Genomic DNA, 21,051 nt, shown 5'->3' with positions numbered 1-21,051 from the left:
GATGTCCATACCTACAACACTAGAGGGGAAAATGACCTTTATTACCCATTGTTGAAGGGGTCAGTGGCTCACAGAGGAGTACAGTATACAGCAATAAAAATATTTGACCATTTGTCTAGTAACATAAAATGTCTGAAAATTAGGGAAAAAAGTTTTAAATGTAATTTAAAATCATGTTTTTATATATAGTCTCCTGTAAACTGACTGACTGCACATCATTTCGATAAAAAAAAGTCGTGAAAATGATCTATAGAACCTGAAAATAACTACCTGAAATGATTAGGGCAACACAGACATGACCTGGCTGGTAATCGAACCTGGGACCCTGCGGTCTAGAGGCAGCGCCGCTAACCACTCGTCTTTCGTCGTCTTTCGTCGTCTTTCGTCGTCGTCGTCGTCGTCTTTCGTCGTCGTCGTCGTCGTCGTCTTTCGTCTCTCCCTATGGTGGGTGGCCAGTCCCTTGAGTGAACGCGCTGAGTTTCTGCGCCGGCTACGAGTTGCGGCCACAAAAGGGGAAAATATATAATAGTAAACGATGTGTTTTCCGCCACATCACTTAAGATACAGGGGGTGGATAAAAACATAGAAACACAGCGGTAAATTTGTGCTTATATACAAATGCTGATGCTAGCCAAGACTGTTGCACTCTCGTAATTGAACACTAACGCCACCTGTGCAATGTCCTCAGTACACTGAAAGTTTCACTCGTGGTCAGAACAGTGTTCTGTTAGTTGTGAGTGCATTGTGTCAGAGCCCACTGCATTCGAACGTGGGCAAATCGATGGCGCTCATATGGCAGGTGCTTCCGCAGTCAAGATGTCTACCGCGTACAAAAAAAAAGAGGAAAAATATCATCCGCTAAGTCACAACGCGGACGAGCCGGCCGTTGTGGCCGAGCGGTTCTAGGCGCTTCAGTTTAGAACCGCGCGACCGCCACGGTCGCAGGTTCGAATCCTGCCTCGGGCATGGATGTTTGTGATGTCCTTAGGTTAGTTAAGTTTAAGTAGTTCTAAATTCTAGGGGATTGATGACTTCAGATGTTAAGTCCCATAGTGCTCAGAGCCATTTGAGCCCCAACGCGGACGAAAGTGTGTGCTGAGAGCTGATAACGGACGGTCACGGAAGAGGATTGTGACGAAGAGTAGGACGACAACAGCTGCAAAAGTCACTGCAAAGCTGCTTGTCGCTCTCGCGAAACCGGTCAGCACCAAAACAACGCAAAGGGAGCTCCAGAAAGAGGGAATTCCAGGGCATGTCAGAATGCCCAAACTAGTCATCAGTGACGCAAATGTCCGTAAAGGAAAACGTTGTGCCAAAGCTACAAAACACGAACTATGGGGCAATGGAAGAAAGTCATTTAGTCGGATGAATATTGGTACACAGTGTCTAAAACTTCTGAACAAGTTTACGTCTGGAGTACGCCGTCCAGTGCCTACGATGCACACTGCTTGCTGCCAAGAGCGAAACAGCACGGGTTTCGGTGACGGGGAAGCGATATCGTGGTATTCCCTGGAACACATGGCTCCTCTGTAAGGTCATATTACTGCCGAGGATAATGTAGCCGTTTTGGCTGATCAGGTCTCTCCCGTGGTACAATGTTTGTTCCCCATTCGTGGTGTTACATTCCGAGACGACATAGCAGCAGTTTACGTAGCTCGCATCGTCCAGGACTAGTTTGTTGAGCACGAGGATGAATTGTCGTATCTCCCCTAGCCACCACTGTCTCCAGATATCCATATTATTGAGCCTTGGTGGTCCACTTTGGATAGAATGGTGCGTGATTGGTATCCGCCGCCTTCATCGTTACCAGAACTTGTTACTACTTTGCAGGAGGAATGGTATAATATTAGAGACGACTGGAAGCTGTTTTGAACACCAACGGTTTTCCTACACCGTATTAGGCATGGTAATGTGTTGTGTTTCCAGTGTTTTCATACTTTGTCCACCTACTGTAGTTTGTAATATACAAACGCAGCTGTAGTTTGAATATCGAGCTGCGTCAGTCTTGAAGAAAATGCCCAAGATTTTGTTGCTCAATGGGCTCGATTCAGCGTACAGTGTTAAGTATTCCTGCAACATATATCACTGAGAACCGAAACGCCGCCTAGAGACAAACCAAACTACGTCCCGCGGTGTTGGATTATGCCTTTAGGTATGGTTTAACATGCACTTTAAACAAAATTGCAATCAGTGAGCTTAGCCAGTATTAGCTTTTTTATGCTAATTGTGCCTTGCAATAAGCGACATTTTTACAGTTCTCCTGTAATAATAAAGTAGACACCGTCTCAAATTAAAAATGTAGATTGATTACTTTTTTGTAAGCAAGACATTGAGACGAAGTCTGTTGTTCGGGAAATACTGAACCAGCAGCCATTATACAGAAGGAGGCAACCTGACGTGAGAAAGATTATATAGGTGTGTCGTAGACACGGCCATTAGATAACAGCCTTCCCACACACATTGTAAGTCACAGAATAACGCATTAAAGGACTAGATAATCCCATCTCCTGAGATCCAGGAGCATGGACGACGTGGAAATTACTAAAAAAACTAAGATTTCAAATTTGGAAAACCAGGACCAGCCCTAATAAATGAGACTTTCCTTGAGTAAACTCTTCGTGGGAGGCAACAAAGATGTGTCTGAAATGATGAACTGTAACATGCCCTCCAACAATGCGTAATTGTGGATCTAAATAGGCAACACCAATTGGTCATGGCTTTGCTAAATAGTTATCTGATATGTTACCGCTGCTTTCGCTGTATTAATGTCAGTTTACAAATTACATTTTGCATAATTTCCACATTTTTACACATGTCTGGATGAATACACTTCTTACTAAGTTTTGTTACGTTGTAAGTACGTAATCATACGGAAATTGTCAGCTCTGCCACGGTAAATAAATAAGCAACCATTTAAGCTATCTCATGAAATAGATGAAATGAAACTCATTTATGACTGCCAGTTTTATAAACGACTGCAGTATCCATGTTCGTCGCAAATACCACGCTGTGTATATTGTGGCAGTTCTATGTAATACACATTTGACTATGTCTAAGAGCCAGCAAGTTAGAAGCTATGAACTTTTACGTGGTTCTTTCTGAAGCAAGAAGGGTGTAAAAGATCATGAATCCACTTTCAAATCGATATTTTCATAGCTTCAGAAAAAATATCCAATTAATAATGGCAAACCCTTGCTGAAAAAGTCTGGTCTGAGGAGGAAAAGGGGGAGAAAGAGTTTCGCCGAAAAACAGACAAATTAATTTATAAATTTATGGAGTCAGATCCTCTTTTGAACGTTAAGTGTCGTCAGCAAGTGCTGAAGTCACGAGCCCACTGCTCTCTCGCGATGGTGATGGCGAAGCAGCGGTACGAATGAAAACGTTGTGTGTCAGCGGTGCGTCTGCATCCGCTTCTCAGAGTATTTACCTCCGTCGAGAGAAAGACATCTCCGAGGCCATAAACGTCTGTAGACACAACAGAGACAACTCACTTACGTAGCTGAAGAATGCAGCGACCATAAAGTCATAACTTAGCTGACATCATTCCTGACGTTATCATAGATGCATCCAACTTCCTGGAATGACACAGGTGAAAGGAAGAACCTGAAGTTTCAGCATAGATAATTAACCTTTAGTTTGTGATAACGATAGGAAATTGTTTTGGCTACTCACTTCACTTAGCTGTGAAATGTTTAAAAGAGAATTACTTCATTTATCATAACATTTTAGTGTTCCCCACAAAGAGAACAACTTGGATGTCCTGATCAGTTATGAGCTTAGCGTAGATGCATGGATTGAACCTCTCACCCTTCAACAATGAACAGTTGTCCATCCTGCACTCTAGTAAATCTCTGTAGTGAGAATCATTCGAAGGTATCAATACTAACAACGAGATCGGCGTGATGTTTTCTACTAAAAGTAAATATTTCGCAGCTGAAACATGAGGTACGTAACAGCACACAATTTGCAGGAAAGAAACCTACAGTGGAGTGATACAGTGCATATAATACACACATTTAAGTTGTTTGTTGTCTAAATTTCATAAAAGATTTCTGTTGGACACAGAATAATATTGTCACTAGACAGTTTCCGCAATCCAGCAACTATATTGTCTTCTCCTGCTGCTTTGTTATTTTTAAGTTGTTGTTTGATTTCCTGATTTCCTCTATTGTTTTATGGCGTTCAGTCAGGTTGTATTTTTGGATAGCGTTATCAAAATGAAATTCTTTCGTTGGTAGATCGCAGTTGTGTAGTTCTTTGAAGTAGTCCACAATTATTCAGCAGTTCCCTGTGTTATTGTATAAGTCTTCTGTATTTCTGCATATATAAATTGTAAACCTGATGGCGTGTACTTCTTTAAACTATTTTTGAATGATGTTTTATAGAAGTTCTTTGTGTTGTTCTGCTTAAAAGATGATTCAACTCACGTTATTTGGGCTTTTATTTGTTGTGCTCTGATCTTTTTGAGACCTTTTGGTGTATGTGTCCTTGCTTCTATAAAACTTTTTCCTGTTCTTGTCACTTTTGTGTTCCAGATATTTCAATCTCGTTGTCTCCCTCTACGTCATCGCACTCATCATTCCACCAAGCATGTCTCCAATTCTTTTTAAGACACTCAAAGAGTCACCTAAGATACTTGGAAGCATGATAAACCAACTTTAGTGATTAGTAAAAAATTAGTGAGCCCTCGAGGTCGCGAGTGACATATCGTGTTTACTGAAGGCAGACAATCAAACAATGGTTACATAACATACGCTAGTGCCAACGTTTGACGGAACTTGGGGGGCTATAATTTCAAGATGCCTTCCCACTACCATTCTAGCCCGCAATAAGTACCTCGCACATAGCTGGAAACCTTCACGTCACCCCAATGAAGTGTTTCAAAATGGAGAAGTAACATCTTCGAATATAACACACATTCTGACCTCCATGAATAACGAAATAAATGCTGCTTGTCAACGTCTTTCGTTACATTGAGCTACTGATTTTTTAACGTTTCATCGACGTGAGTAAAAGTTCAGTCTGACAAGGACAGGAGAGATAAACGACTTTTGCAGTTTATGGAAATCAGACATCTGCATCAGGGTGGCTGGGCGGAGATTTGAAACCCCACTCCCCGAGTGAGGTGGAATGATCACATTGGCTCAGCGGCAGATAAGTCAGATGGAAAACTTTGGTTCGTTGGTAGAATACTGGGAAAATGCAATCAGTCTACACACAGGCGTGCGACCCTTCCTAGACTACAGCTCAAGTGCGTAGCATCTATTCCAAATAGGACTAAAAAAATTGTTCAAATGGCTCTGGGCACTATGAGACTTAACTGCTGAGGTCATCAGTCCCCTAGAACTTAGAACTACTTAAACATAACTAACCTAAGGACATCACAAACATCCATGCCCGAGGCAGGATTCGAACCTGCGACCGTAGCGATCGCGCGGTTCCAGACTATAGCGCCTAGAACCGTTCGGCCATCCCAGCCGGCAATAAGACTAAAATAAGATATTGACCGTATAAAATATGGGCAGTACAAATGGTCACGTGTTTATTTCACCCATGGGAGAACGCCACGGAGGCTGTGAGAAAACTGATCTGGCAGATGCATGTAGACAGAAAGTGTCTCACGAAAGCCTACTTAGGAAGTTTCAAGAACCAGTATTCTGAAAGAAGTATAGAATTACTCAGCAGTCCCTTACTTACCGCTCCCACTGAGACCACAAAGACAAGATTAGACTGATGGCGGTGCGCACAGGGACAATGACGAAGTCTTTCTTTCCGCTATCCAAACACGAATAGACCTGGAAGAAAGCTTAATACATGGTACTATGTGAAGTAGTCTATGCCTTACACCTCACAGTAGTTCGTAGCGTGTAGATATAGATGGATTACAGCCCAGTGTCTTAATCACTATTCCATTTTGTTAGATTCTGGAAGAGTGTTTTTGTTACATGTATTGTGTGATGATATTTCATTTGTGGGAAGCTGAACAGCACGATTATCTGGGCCCGTACAAATTCCCAATGTTTTCGCAGTCCAGTCGCGCCACTGTTCCCGAAGGATGATAATGAAATCAGGAAGTCAACAGAAACACCCAGTCCCCGGGCGGAGAAAATCTCCGACCCGACCGGGAATCGAACCCCGGACACCGTACTCCATAGGTAGGAACGCTAACCACTAGACCACGAGCTGCGGACGGTAGTGTTGTGCCCTGGGTCAGAAACGAATCGCATAACCCGGCAGGATGCATGAAGACAAACTTCCCGCAGGTGACGCTACCCGCCGTCTTGCACCTGGAAGGGGGTTACGTGAGCTAATGACCAGCGCTGGGGCGTAAGTGCGTTGCCGCTCCCGTCTTAACGTTGGCTGCTTACCTGGCTGCCTACTAGTACTACAATTACCGCAGCACGTGGTCTAGTGGTTAGCGTTCCTACCTATGGAGTACGGGGTCCGGGGTTCGATTCCCGCTCGGGTCGGAGATTTTCTCCGCCCGGGGACTGGGTGTTTCTGTTGTCTTCCTGATTTCATTACTGTTTTCATACTTTCAGTTACTGCTGTGCTTTATACGATGATTGTGTTCGTGTCTCCGGACTTCAGTTTAACACAGTTTTGTGGCTTCCATGTTTCTCATTCACGAAGAGTCTGTTCTGCCTTATTGACAACATCATCATTCACATGTTAACTTGTTTTCACTGCAAGAAGTAAATAGCATTCTGGCACAAATATAAAATCTATAAAAACATTTATTGCACTGTCGTAGCTGCAATTCTAATAGTTCTCTTTCATCGGTTATTATCACTACGTTACGAGAATCATCGTTTAGCCGTTGTACAAATATGGATACCTCACCGTGCATTCTGAGTACTGTGACATTCTAAAGGCGTTGTTCTTCGATGTTTGTGGTAGAGACTTTTTTCATTAACGGGGTAAGCCTTTTGAAAATTAAAAAGTCTATTCACTCGTCGGTCGAACTTTCTTGTGTGACAAAATACCGTCAGATTGTAACTGCTAAAACAATGGTTGAATCCACAACGGATAGATCATGTTTGCAAGTGTTTGTGGTACCGAATTTGTTTTGTTTGTGACGAAGGAATCCAAAAAGCCTAAAAAGTCCATTTGATGGGTGCACGGACACAACATCGCTTTTACAATATTCTACGGAAATCAGTTCATGGATGTTGGTCACGGATGGGTGTATACGATTGTAGTTCACTACCTTAGTGTCAGTTAAGGCCTGAAGATTGTGTATTGAATCACCGAAACTGGTTGCAGTCTAATAAAATGACATCAAAACGACAGTTGCAGGTGTTTCATTTCATTACGTAAGTGAACGGCCGAAGTGCCGCAGACCTTCAGTCAGAAAGATGGACATACAAAAGCTTGTTTTGATTTTATCCCGACGTTTTCACGATACATTTACGGCGTGGGCCCGAACAGCGAACAGTTTTTTTTCATTTGGCGGTTATGGTGCAAAGTAAAGAGTTTTCTGAATTTTATGGTTATTAAATGTGTGTTTTATATGCAGTGTATCACCCTCAAAATGGACATCTGCGTTAATACACCCGTTACATAAAAAAGGAAAGAAAACTGATTGTAACAGTTACAGAGGGATTTGCCTCCTGCCAGTGAGGTATCAGATCTTGTTCATGACACTTTTAAAGACAGCTCTAGGAATACTCGATCCACAACTAGGAGAGTATCAAGCAGGATTTAGGAAGGAAAGATGTTGTGCAGAGCAAATACTAAATATAAAGAACATAACTGAAATGGGAAAAATCATAAACTTTAAATACTTGATCACTTGTGGATATTTTTTTTTTTTTAAAGCATATGTATCAGTTTATAGAAATGCACTCATCAGCATTTTAAAAGGATTCGGACTCGGCAATAAAACAGAAATAATTAAAGGAACTTCAAGAAACACATCAAAACTGAAATTTATGGGGGAACTGTCAAAACCTTTTGAAATAAAATCAGGAATAACACAGGGAGATGGTTTATCGTCCCTACTTTTTAACTGCAAATTAGAGAAGCTAGAGAATAGAAAAAATCCATCAATACTAAGTGTGTTCAACTGTGAAGAAACTCAAATAAAATCGCCATAGATTGTCTAGCTTTTGCAGGTGACATGGAATTACTGACTTACTAGGCTGTGCCAAAAACCTAATTACAGAACCTTAGTGACGAGAAAACAAAATAGGACTAAAAATATCATTTGAAAAACACATTCCATGACAATTATCAATGATGTCCCTACAGATGTTAAAATTCATATAAACACACTATCTAAAACAAACTGTTTCGAATATCTAGGAGAATGGACAACAAGCAACACGAAAGAAAACAGAGCCACAGAAAATAGAGTACATAAAATGGAAAGGACATTCCAAATGACAAAAAAAGTAAGAGAAAGACTTTGTCCTGGATCACAAAACTAAGACAATATCAAAACGTGGTATGGCTTGAAACACCGTATGCAGCAGAAACACTAAACCAGCAAGATTTGGGGATCTTGAAAAACTGGAAAAATTTGAAAGAAGTCTAAGGAAAGTACTGGGACCTAGAAGTAATATGAGCAGTAATGTTGAATACAGATTAAGATCAAACAGAGAGCTTCATTTAAAAATGTAAAAGCTAACTGAGAAATTGAGGGAAAGAAGACTACAGTTTTATGACAACATATACCGAATGGAAACGCAGGAGTCAAAGTGGACGTAGTAGATAACAAATACTTTTTAGAGAAGTGACACAGAAGGCATGATTTCGGGAAGGAAGAGGTCTGCAAAAGGAAGAAAGTGGACCCAGGAAGCAAAGGAACGATACTCTCGAAGGATAAAGAAAGTCTCGACCCAATGAAAATTAAACACAACGAAGCAAAACCAAATGGTGCAGTCACACTAATGTACTTCTTAGGCTAATTATCTCTCACAATTTTCTCTTCTCTTTAATTAATTTCTTTTTGTGTAATACTTAAAAATATTCTATTTCGATCTTTATATCACATAATTGTATCTGTCGAATTGAGCGTTGCCAGAAATCAATTAAAAAAACAAAAATCTCGTGCTAATCGTTGGTGTTTTCTGTTGGTCCTCGACTAGGTCGATTTATACGGCCTGAAGTCCTTCGGGTGAATTGCTGTCGCGATAGTGGCCCATAAAAATCCCGGCGCCAGAACGACTACGAAAATTAGGTGCCCGATGCGTCTTCCGCCAACGATCTAGCCACTACCGAATACGCTACGATCTCATCCAGTCTTATCTGTAGCTCACACAGCTTACGCGGGCCCTCACGATGCTTTCTGAGACTACAGACGTGCTGTCCCCAATATCTTGGTAACAATAATAAAACTGTTATACGCCCATGAAAGGGAAGGAGTAGTAGCGTTTAACGTCTCGTCGACGACTATGCCAGTAGAGACGGAGCACAAGCTCGGATTGGGGAAGCATGAGGAAAGAAATCGGCCTTGTTCTTTTCAAAGGAACCCTTTCAAAATTTCCCTTTGGCGATCCAGGGAAACAACAGGAAGCCTAAATCACTATGAGCACGTGTTTTAAAGCACCGTCCATTCTAATCCGATTGCTGTGTTTTACACTGCACCATTTCGCCTGTCTTACCGTTGAGACACAGAGTGACGACCCACCGTATACGATAATCCTCCAAAATTTCAATGGTTGTGGGCATGAAGGAGCATGTCGTTAACCAGCGCTGTCCTCCCCGTTATTATCAGCTGTCGAACCAAAGCCAACTTCCATTTAAGCCGCCTTGTCAGTAGTTATCATAAAACTAAGCGTGTTGTCCAGACCTCCCATCAACGTAAAATCGTTGGGAGTACCGGAAATCGAACCCAAGATCTCCACAAAGAAAATCGCTCAGAGCTCCAGCAAAATACCTACCACTAATCCTCTCTCTTCTCTCTTCTCTCTCTCTCTCTCTCTCTCTCTCTCTCTCAAAACGTTTGTTCTGTTACATTTACAGCAATGCTGCAAATATTTTCTGGTAGCGAGATTGCAAGTAAAGCAAAACTTTGAGAATCAGTAATATGTTCATAGAATTCTGCTAAAATGCCATTATTTTTCAGGTGCGAGGATCGAGCCGAGGCCTGCGTCCCGTGGGCGGAAACTTGCTTACTTCGGAACAGTCGATGCATTAGACACTGAACTTCCGTGGTGACCACAGCAGTTGAATTCCATTCCGCGTCGGAGAAGAGCCTCTTGACGAATACTTCAAGACGACAACAGTAAGTTATTGCTTAAGTTTTTGTAGTGGACTGACCCGACAGCCAATCCACTATGACTTGTAGCCGAATAGCACGCATTTAAGCTCACGCAGGCTGGCGTGAGGTCTGGAAAATGACAAGGAATTATATAGTAGCCAAAAGTAGTACATGGCTTCTGGAATACTTAACTTTAATCCATAATTGGTGTACATCGCTCTTTACGGTACATGTTTTACAATCTCAATATAAACTGGTAATGGCGCCTTGCTAGGTCGTACCAAATGACGTAGCTGAAAGCTATGCTAACTATCGTCTCGGCAAATGAGAGCGTAGTTGTCAGTGTAGCATCGCTAGCAAAGTCATCTGTACAACTGGGACGAGTGCTAGGACGTCTCACTAGACCTGCCGTGTGGCGGCGCTCGGTCTGCAATCACTGACAGTGGCGACACGCGGGTCCGACGTATACTAGCGGACCGCGGCCGATTTAAAGGCTACCACCTAGCAAGTGTGGTGTCTGGCGGTGACACCACAGTTTTTATGACGAGAAATATGTAATTCCGCGGAAGGGTGGACTACTAACACCAGATATCGCAACTGAGCCATTAAATTCAAATAGTGTCAAAAACGCTGCAGACAGAAAATGCAATTCGTAATGCACTACTGTCTACGTTCGTGAAGATGTATGTTCTGCCGTTCATTGAAGGCGGACTGCCGAAGCATCACCTGGCAACTTAATATGCTGCACTCTAAAGCTACATCTCATGGCGGTGATAGTTTTAAACAGGTGTAAGCTCAGAATTGCACTTCTTGTAATTTTTTCCCCCTTATGCTCATGATTCGCGTTCTCCAAGTGTTATTGCTTCGTGCTATTCGACACGTCATTTGAATATTTTCACTAATTTTTTTCTTTAACATTTTATTTTAAACCAGTGGCGGAGAATGTGACTTTCTCACACCCCAACCTAGCAGACGGTTCAGACATATCCATTTATTTGAATTTAGGGCAAAACTGCACAGTGTCGGGTACAAATTTTGCTGAGTCACATTCCGTCTGTCGCTTCATGCATAGTCTTAGTAGCGGAAAGTGAGGGAAACTTAATTACTTCGCCCGTGCTGTATCCATCTCCACAATTTCTGCTGGGGCTTCTTAGTGTGAGATTTCCGCGGCTCTGTAGATATACAACTCACTTTGCGATAGATCTTGACTTGTAAAACTCGGGAACCCTACGTCGAACTCACTTACCTGGCTCAGTATTGAGACGATCATGAAGCTTCCGCAATACAGACTTAGTTGCATGACTACCGAGCAACCTAGCGCCCCCAGCTGAGATACTGCACTTACATTCGGAAGCGTCAGGGTCCAAGTTTCCACCCGTTCATTCACATTCGGGTTTTCTGTTTTCTTAAATTGCTTATGGCTAATATCGTGATTTGTTCTTTCAAAGAAGCCCATGGATTATTCCTTTGTTTTTTCTTCTTCAGTCTGTAATGTTTCGTGTATAATGACCTAGTCAGCCTATTAATTTTCTTACTTCAATATTGCTCCTGTTCACCAAACCTGAAATTAGTTGTAATGTAACCTTACCACATTACGTCAACAGCATATCTAAAAACGTCAAAGAATGATTTTTGTAAAACATAAGTCTCGCTTAAAATATATATGAGCGTATTGATTAACTCATCTCTTCACAATGGCTATTTTTGTTTGTCTGAAGTGTCGTACCTCGAGAGACATCTTCACGTGAAATATTCTATCAGAAATTTCTGGAATCCAGTGTTTCCTTGAGTAAAAATACACTGATGAGCAAAAAATTACGACCGCTACCCATCGCGAGACTAAATACCGCCTGGTTTCGTTGTGGGTACGTGACGCGTTAAGAAAACTATATCGGGCCTCTGTCCCAAGAGTCGTCAGGCGGCTTTTCTCTGGTGTTTCGGCAGATAGTTCCAATTTCGTTTTTGCATTGTGTAGTTGGAGTCAGCCCAAACAATTCCTTCTCGTCATCTTTTTCATTACATAAAAAAATAATTACTTTTAAATCGGGATTTTACTTGCCCGTTCGACATATCGTTCGCATATTAGTTTATCCCGGTATTCGTTTTATCTATAGGTGTTAACAGGGACAGTAAAACACGAATAATACACAGCGATCCAGCAGCGTCTTGGCGGTAGCAATAAATGCGCGCCAGGTAGGGGTGGCGGTTATCGCTGAAACAACCGGTTTTCGGTTATATCTATTTTTCTTCAACGTCAACTTAAACGGGCTGTTAAAACCGCTCAAAAAAACTAGTTTCTGAAATAACCGTTCTCGGTTTTTTATTTCTATTATTTCTTGTAATAAACGTAGAAATCGAATAAAGATTGAAAAATTTTGACTCCTTCAGTTTAAAGGTACGTAGAATCAAAAATATTAAATTACATAGGCAGATAAAAAAAAGTATTCCGTCCACCATTTGCTGCTCTTCTTGAAAAGTGGTAAGTGGTTGACTACTACAAAAAAACAGCAGTATTCTCCTATTGATTTTAATTTTTTGAAACTCTGCTCAGAAATCATATTGTAGTCTGGGATCATACCACTATTTGGACATTACGAGTAGTCAGTGCTAAAGGGTGAAAACTGAGGTTGTTTCTCGTGTTAATTTGTCCGTTTTCAAGGGCTAAAGGCAGATAAAAGCCCGTAGTGTAGACACAGGCAGCAGACCAGCTGCTCTCCATTTTCACTGTAGACTATGAAAGAGCTGTTTAGTTTTCGCCTTAGATTATGTCGCAAATTTGTTATGACTCCTCTAGTTTATAATATTTTAAACGAAATGCAGCATTGTACTTCACTGATACCGCACTAAGTAAAATACTTTGACTAGAGATGTAATAAACCTGATGTCCGTCGACTACAGTGAAAAAGTACCATGTAGACGAGATTGGTCGAGTCTTGAACACTGCATGTACACGTGTACCATGAGGTCAGGCCACATGATAACCTGTACGTTTTGCCTCAGCATCGCTGTACCAGTTCTTAGGCCCTGGGTTTGTTGCTCGTTTGTATCGGCGTTGTTATCAAAATAGCATGGATCGCTTTTCCCCATTTTCTATAATAGCACAATATTTTGAAGCAATGCCAATTTTTTACGAATAAAAATTATTCGTTCCTGACAAAAGGTTTATCTGAAAACGAAAAATTTTGGCCATGCTACTACGGCTAATTGATATTTTGATTTTTTTACCAGGTTATTAATAAAAAACATCACCTGCTATATCTGAGACCAGACAAACACCGATTGTTCTTTCTGATCACCAGGCCCAGGGCGATGCTGACGCTGCTGGAGTACCAGTTATTCTTAGTTTTGCCGCCCCCCCCCCCCTTTTAATAGAAATCGATAAAAGAAATATCGCACTACACGAATTGGGAGATCACTGTATCAACTGGGCTGGATTTCCGCGCTGGAAATCATTTTGCTTGCAACTGCGAACAAGACGATACTTTCCGTCAGTAGTGGGCGTCGCATGAAAGACTAGAGGAGCACTGTTTGTTTGGGCTGATTCCAGCTACACAATACAAACAAACAAAATGCAAATGCCTGCTGAAATATAAGAGGAAATGCGCCTGACGCCTCTTAGGAGAGACGTTCGGTGCAGGCGGTGCAAAGACCAGCGGAGAATCCTTCTACAGGCGATACGGGTTCAAATGGGCAAATCCCATGATATAAATGACTTTCACAAAGGACAGATTATTGTGTCCCGGCGCCTGAGGACGAGCATCTCTGAATCGGCGAAGCTGGTGGGCTGTACGCGGGCTGTTATGGTGGGCTTCTATGGAAAGTGGTTGAAGGTCGGTGAACCACTAGTAGGCGACCAAGTTTTGACTGTCTACGCCTAGTCACAGAAAGTGGAGATCGGAGGCTTGTCCTATCTGTAAAGATCTGTGGCAGATCTAACGACAGAGTACAATGCTGACGTAGACAAAAGTGTTTTGGAGCACATCGTTCAACGCACATCGTTTAACATGGTGCTCGACAGCAGATGACATAATCATTTCGTCAGTTACGATTGTAGTCGGCATGAGATCATAGACCTTGGATCGTGGGTTAATGGGAGCATGTCGCCTTTTCGGATGAATCACTAGGTCGATGGTCGTGTTGGGATAGGCCGTCATCCAGGCGAAAGGTTTGCACTGTGCAATGGCCGGTGAGGGGAAAATTATGATAGGGGAGGGGGTGGGGGAGGAGGGAGGGAGAGGACATTCACCTAGGTTCCCATGGAGCCTCTCACAGCAATCGAAGGCACCACGACACCTATGTAGAATATGAATATTATAAGAACCACCTGTATCCCTTCATGGTTTGTCTTCCGCAACGGCGGTACTGCCTTCTAACAAGATAACTGTGGAGTCGTAATCGTGCTACAGTCGTTTGAAGAGCGTGATAGTTGATGTCTTAGCCACCAAATTCGTCTGCTGTAATCCGATGGAACACCTCTGGAACGCTATCGGGCTCCAGCTCCGCGTCCGTAAAACAGTGAGCTATAATATACAAGTAAGCCCGCTCGGCTAGCCGTGCGGTCTTCCATCTTCCATCTGCCTCGGCGAATGCGGACTGGTTCCCCTCATTCCGCCTCAGCTACACTATGTCGGCGACTGCTGCGGAAACAAGTTCTCTATGTACGCGTACACCACCAATTCTCTACCACGCAAACATAGGGATTACACTCGTCTGCTGTAAGACGTTCCCCAGGGGGGAGGGGGGGGGGGGAGAGGGCGTTCACCGAGGGCCGAACCACACAATAACCCTGAAAGAGTGGTTCGGTGTGGGGCGGCGGAGGGGTGAAGTGGACTGCGGTGGTCGTCGTGGGGTTGTGGACCACTGCGGCTGCGCCAGGGACGGAGCCTCTCCGTCGTTTCTAGGCCCCAGTTAACATACAATACAATAAAATATACAAGTATTGCTTTACCTGTATGTACATCTCTGGTGCCACAAATCTCCGGAAATCTACAAATGACTTTTCGCATCCACGCCACACAGAATCGTTGCTGTATTGCGTTCCATAGATGGAGCGATATGATATTAAACAGATGGTCATATCGATTTGGCTCATCAGTATATGTATTTATCCTTAGCTGACGTCTAATTTTAGTTAACTTAGTATTGAAATCCTGTATGATTAGGAAATTTTTGATCTATTTCCAGCACTATAGTTTCCTTTTAGCTTATACAGGAGCACATTAGGTAAGCTTAATGAGTAGTTTACATTCTATAGCATCTAATTTTGAGGAATGAAAAATCTGAAAGCATAAGCCCTTCATCTGTTGATACAGAGATTTTAGTTTGTATCATATACCTCAATTTCGACGTGGTATTATTCAAAACATCGATTTCAGAGTTAACTTATATTAAAACTTTATTTACTTTTGATTAAAAATGTATTCAACAGACGTGGCCGAGCGGTTCTAGGCGCTACAATCTGGAACCGCGCGACCGCTACGGTCGCAGGTTCGAATCCTGCCTCGGGTATGGATGTGTATGATGTCCTTATGTTAGTTAGTTTAAGTAGTTCTAAGGTCTAGGGGGCTGATGACCTCAGATGTTAAGTCCCATAGTGCTCAGAGCCATTTGAACTATTTGAAGCGAGCGAACTGCGCCAATCTGAATGTAAAAGCATCGATCATTTCTGTAAAATAGTTGACAAGTTCCACATCACAGCGAAATGTCTCCAACATGATTCGGTTTTTGGCAAGTAAAAATGTTCACCAGTAAAAGAGAAGTGAGTACCTACGCTGATAAGCCAAAACATTATGACGACTGCCCACCGCGACGTTGTATGCCGCCTGGTGGCGTTGCAGGCACGTGACGCGGTAACAAAAGTATGTAAGCGGAGCAGACACGGACGGGGAATCACCCTAGCAAAGATATGGGCTGCAAACGGGCAAATCCAAAATGATCAGCGACTTTGACAAGGGGGAGATTATTATTACGTAGCGCCTGTGAACGAGTACCTCGAAAACGGCGAAGCTGTCGAATGCTCACGTGCTACTGTCGTGAGCATGTGTGGTAAGAGGTGGGACAGTGAAACAACCACTACGCGTCAGATGGTTGGACGTCTACGACCCTCCACAGATCGTAGGGTACGGAGGATTTTCTGCTCTGTAAAGTAGGACAAATGGTGATCTGTGGCATATCTGCCGAAAGAGCACAATGCTGGTGCGCACACAAGTGTTTCGGAGCACACCGTTCATCATACATTGTTGAACATGGAGCTCCGCAGCAGACCACCCACCCCGACTTGTTCACATGTTGACCCAACGACATCGTCAGTTAAGACTGCAGTGCGCACGGGACTATCGGGATTTGACCTTCAATCAACGGGAACATGTCGGCTCTTCGGGTGAATCACATTTTTGCTACACTAGGTCGATGGTCTTATCCACAAACGCCGACGTAGAGGTGAACGGCAACCCGAAACGTGCAACACGTCACTGACGCAGGCTGGTGGAAGCAGTATATGTTATGGGAGACATTATACTACGGTTGCATGGGACCTGTGATAGTAATCAAAGACACAATGACCACTGCGAACCAACTGCATCCCTTCATACTTGATGTCTTCCCCGACGGCGATGTCATCTTTCAGCAGCATAATTGTCCGTGTCTCGGACCCAGAACCGTGTTGCAGTGGTTTGAGGAGCATTATAGTAGACTCACGTTGATGTCTTGGCGACCAAATTCGCCTGATATAAATTCTATGAAACTCATCTGGATCGCTATCGGGCTTCATCACCCTATGCGCAAATCAGCAGCCCGTTACCTACGCGAATTACATGACCTGTGCGTAGGCCTTTAATGTCGCATACTTCCGCAGTGTGCTATGTATGGAAGTGAAACATGGACGGTAAATAGTTTGGACAAGAAGAGAATAGAAGCTTTCGAAATGTGGTGCTACAGAAGAATGCTGAAGATTAGATGGGTAGATCACATAACTAATGAGGAGGTACTGAATAGGATTGGGGAGAAGAGGAGTTTGTGGCACAACTTGACCAGAAGAAGGGATCGGTTGGTAGGACATATTCTGAGGCATCAAGGGATCACCAATTTAGTATTGGAGGGCAGCGTGGAGGGTAAAAATCGTAGGGGGAGACGAAGAGATGAATACACTAAGCAGATTCAGAAGGATGTAGGTTGCAGTAGGTACTGGGAGATGAAGAAGCTTGCACAGAATAGAGTAGCATGGAGAGCTGCATCAAACCAGTCTCAGGACTGAAGACCACAACAACAACAACAACAACTTCCGCAAACATACCAACAAACTTTTAGATTACTGATACGTAGAATCAGTGATGTATTTCGTACCAAAGACGGAGAACCAAGCTATTAAGCAGGTGGACATAATGTTTTGGCTCATCAGTGTACATTTCAAAGTGTCTTGTAAACGAGTACTCTCTCTAGAAACGTCTTTATGAATATAAGGAAATGCTGGATTAATGTGTAATCCGTCATTTGTGTATTAATTGGAGAACTCTGTCCTGCACCTCTAAAGAACTATGCGACAGCGTGATTCTCAGTATATTATTTCAAACATTAACGTAGCGAGCAATTACAGAGGGGGAAGAAACATTAGCGTGGGTATGATAGCAAGCGAACTCTGAGCATTTTAATAATACAATTTCTCTAGGGTTATTAAGGAAAGAGGAACTAACGTTTTGGGTACAATGCCAAGTAGTTCCTACTCTGATTAAATAATCTTCGTTCATTCAAGTAACTCTTGGTACCTCTGACCTATGTGCAACGGTTTATGCAGACATCTCTGCTTATTGTACCTGAACCTCTTAGTTCAGACTGGCCCGATGTGGTCGGAGATCCGCAGGAGCAACAGCAGCAGCGATTAATGGCGCTGGGAAATCCAGTTATATTGTCTGGAATGTGAATACAGCGTCTGAAGAACCACTACGACTTTTAAATTACAGCACACTGCAACAGATGTAAGCGTGGTCTCTTAATGCAGTTTCAGTTCAAAAGGGTCGCTTTAGTTGTGGTCATTTGTAGATGCACACGTCATGCTCGCGAAAGGAACGTTGCCTGCAGACTGAGTCTGCACACAAAAGTTGGCTCGCACGGTGTGCACAACACGTGAAGGTATTACGTTGTCTCGCCACTACAATGGAAAGCTAGCGAAAGGAAAGGTATATGTCGGGTTGTTTAAGAATATTGCCACTCATCCTCTCCGGAGCATTTTGCGCGTGCTTTTTGCTATTTCCCTACTCAGATCTCGCGTCCATGTCACGCATACACTACACGTCCCACGAACACAACCATTTTGCTTATCTTCCGACAAGAAACATTTAATTGATCTAATGGGTCTATCTCCGTATTTGTTGAAAGCGTCACATAGGAACATCTAACCACATACTTTTCGAGAAGAAAAATAAAACTTTGCTTTACATAATGCTTTCCAAGTACTTCAAATTGACATTAGTAGCGCTATTCACAATGGAACGTTTCACGTAGGAATTACAGTTAAATGTAATCCTAGACTTACCTACGTCTTTTCATTTATTTTGCTCAAAGAATCATAAGTGTTCTTTACTCTTCGTTTTTAAGACGTATTACATGTGTCTGAACTGAGATACCATTGTATATAGTTAAGGCTATCCGGCCACTGACCTCTTTCTGTGCGGATGCACACGTATTGCCCGAACTCTTACAGGACTCGGTAAGATCGTCTGCCGCAAGTAATGAATTTAATGGGCAGGGGCACTACGAATGTAGTGTGTGGACATGAAGTTGGATATGTGGGTATCACGGGGAGCGTGCAAGGGATAAATCCCTGCAGTCACACTATCCTCTGTGCCCTCGGTGGCTCAGATGGATAGAGCGTCTACAATGTAAGCAGGATATCCCGGGTTCGAGTCCCGGGCGGCCTGCACATTTTCAACTGTCCGTGTTGATGTATATCAACGCCTGTCGACAGCGTCGGATCTTGATTTGATTATCATTTCACTATACGTCAAGCTTGGTCCACCATTATATCATTTTTTATTATTTATTTATTTCTTTATTTATTTCTTTATTTGCTGTGACGCGAACTCTATGATCGTTAGTATTTCAGAATCAGTTTAAGTAATCGGAACTTGATTTAATCCGACCTAGCAACTACTTATGGGCTTGCAACCGGAGGTAACGAAATTTTTGCAACTACCCAATTAACTAATAAAGTATATTTTTCAGTAAAGTTAGTCACACTTTGCCACATGCGGTTGCAAGATGTGGTTTCAAATGACTCTGAGCACTGTGGGACTTAACATCTGAGGTCATCAGTCCCCTAGACTTCGAACTACTTAAACCTAACTAACCTACAGATATCACACACATCCATGCCCGAGGCAGGATTCGAACCTGCGACCGTAGCAGCCACGTGGTTCCGGACTGAAGCGCCTAGAACCGCACGGCCACCGCGGCCGGCAAGATGTGGTTTGTTGTTATTAGAAGAGATTAAGTGAAACAGTTAAATTATTTTATAGACTACATACACTGAAGCACCAAAGAAACTGGCATAGGCATGCGTGTTGAAATACAAAGGTATGAGCCGGCCGGTGTGGCCGAGCGGTTGTAGGAGCTTCGGTCTGGAACCGCGCTACCGCTACGGTCGCAGGTTCGAGCCCTGCATCGGGCATGGAAGTGTGTGGTGTCCTTAGGTTAGTTAGGTTTAAATAGTTCTAAGTTCTAGGGGACTGATGACGTCAGATGTTAAGTCCCATAGTGCTCAGAGCCATTTGAACAAAGATATGTAAACAGGCAGAATACGGCGCTGCGGGCGGTAACGCCTATGTGAGACGAGCGTCTGTCGCGGTTGTTAGATCGGTTATTGCTGCTATAATGGCAGGTTATCAAGATTTAAGTGCGTTTGAATGTGGTGCTATATTTGGCGCACGAGCGATGGTACACAGGGTCTCCCAGGTAGCGATGCAGTGGGGATTTTCCCGTGCGACCATTTCACGAGTGTACCGTGAATATCACGAATTCGATAAAACATCAAATCTCCGACATCACTGCGTCCGGAAAAAAGATCTTGCAAGAACGGGACCAACGACGACTGAAGAGAATCGTTCAACGTTACTGAAGTGGAACCCTACCTCACATTGCTGCAGATTTCAATGCTGGGCCTTTAACAAGTGTCGGCGTGCGAACCATTCGATAACTGCACGACACAAAGCTTTACGCCTCACCTGAGCCCGGCTACACAGACATTAGGCTGATGATGACTGAAAGGAGACTCGTACGACCAGACAACATGTTTCCAAATTGAACCGATCGGGTGGACGTGTACGGGTATGGAGACCTCCTCATGAATCCATTGACCCTGCATGTCAGCTGGGGACTGTTCAAGCTGACGGAGGCTCTGTAATGGTGCGAGGCGTGTGCAGTTGGAGTGATATGGGACCCCTGATATGTCTAGATACGACTCTGACATGTGACACGTACGTAAGCATCCTGTCTGATCACCTGCGTCCATTCATGTCTATTGTGCATTCCAACGGACTAGGGCAATTCCACAGGACAATGCGATCCCCACACGTCCAGAATGTCGAGAATGGGTACAGAGTGGCTCCAGGAACACTCTTCTGAGTTTAAACACTTCCGCTGGCCACCATACGCCGCAGACATGAAATTTATTGAGAATATCTGGGATGCCTTGCAACGTGTTGTTCAGAAGTGATCTCAACATCGTCTTACTCTTAGGAATTTATGGACAGCCCTGCAGGCTTCATGGTGTCAATTCTCTCCAGCACTACTCCATACATTAGCTGAGTCCATGCCACGTCGTGTTGCTGCATTTCTGCGTGCTGGCGGGGGCT

The 21,051-nt window shown here is 43.2% G+C and overlaps 1 protein-coding gene across 1 annotated transcript in view; it reads left to right on the top strand.

Moving 5' to 3' along the window:
• LOC126183604 (homeotic protein female sterile) overlaps positions 1 to 21,051 on the top strand; it is a 543,174-nt gene that overhangs the window by 296,731 nt on the left and 225,392 nt on the right. The window contains exon 2 of the mRNA XM_049925715.1: positions 10,073 to 10,231. The gene's annotated coding sequence lies outside the window, so the exon portion shown is untranslated. The remainder of the gene's footprint in view (positions 1 to 10,072; positions 10,232 to 21,051) is intronic.

This window comes from Schistocerca cancellata, chromosome 4 (assembly GCF_023864275.1).
Source record: "Schistocerca cancellata isolate TAMUIC-IGC-003103 chromosome 4, iqSchCanc2.1, whole genome shotgun sequence".
NCBI lineage: Eukaryota > Metazoa > Arthropoda > Insecta > Orthoptera > Acrididae > Schistocerca > Schistocerca cancellata.
Note: the sequence above shows the minus strand (reverse complement) of the source record. Positions and strands in the feature narration are given on the sequence as shown.